Source organism: Penaeus monodon, chromosome 22 (assembly GCF_015228065.2).
Source record: "Penaeus monodon isolate SGIC_2016 chromosome 22, NSTDA_Pmon_1, whole genome shotgun sequence".
Classification (NCBI taxonomy): domain Eukaryota; kingdom Metazoa; phylum Arthropoda; class Malacostraca; order Decapoda; family Penaeidae; genus Penaeus; species Penaeus monodon.
In genome coordinates, this window is record NC_051407.1 from 25,068,357 (window position 1) to 25,068,680 (window position 324).

Sequence of the window (324 nt, forward strand, 5' to 3'; positions counted from 1 at the left end):
GAGGTGGAGTGTCGACCCTCGTGTGCGAGTGTCTGGCCGAGTGCTGGTGCTCCGGGCGTGGGTGGAAGCCATCACATGGGCGATGTAATAACAAACAAAGCTCTCCCGCAGTCCATCGTTTATTTCTGTATAATCCTTGTGCAGGTAAACACCATCTCTCAGGAGCCAAGTACTTCTCAGCGGTCGTGGGGACCGTCTGAGGGACAGCAACACCGCCAATGTAAGGTTGCATTGAGGACGATTTTAACCATAATGCAGTGTCATGCTATAATGCACTATGTTATATTTTTAAATGTTCTGTCATATTGTAGAATGAGTTTTAAG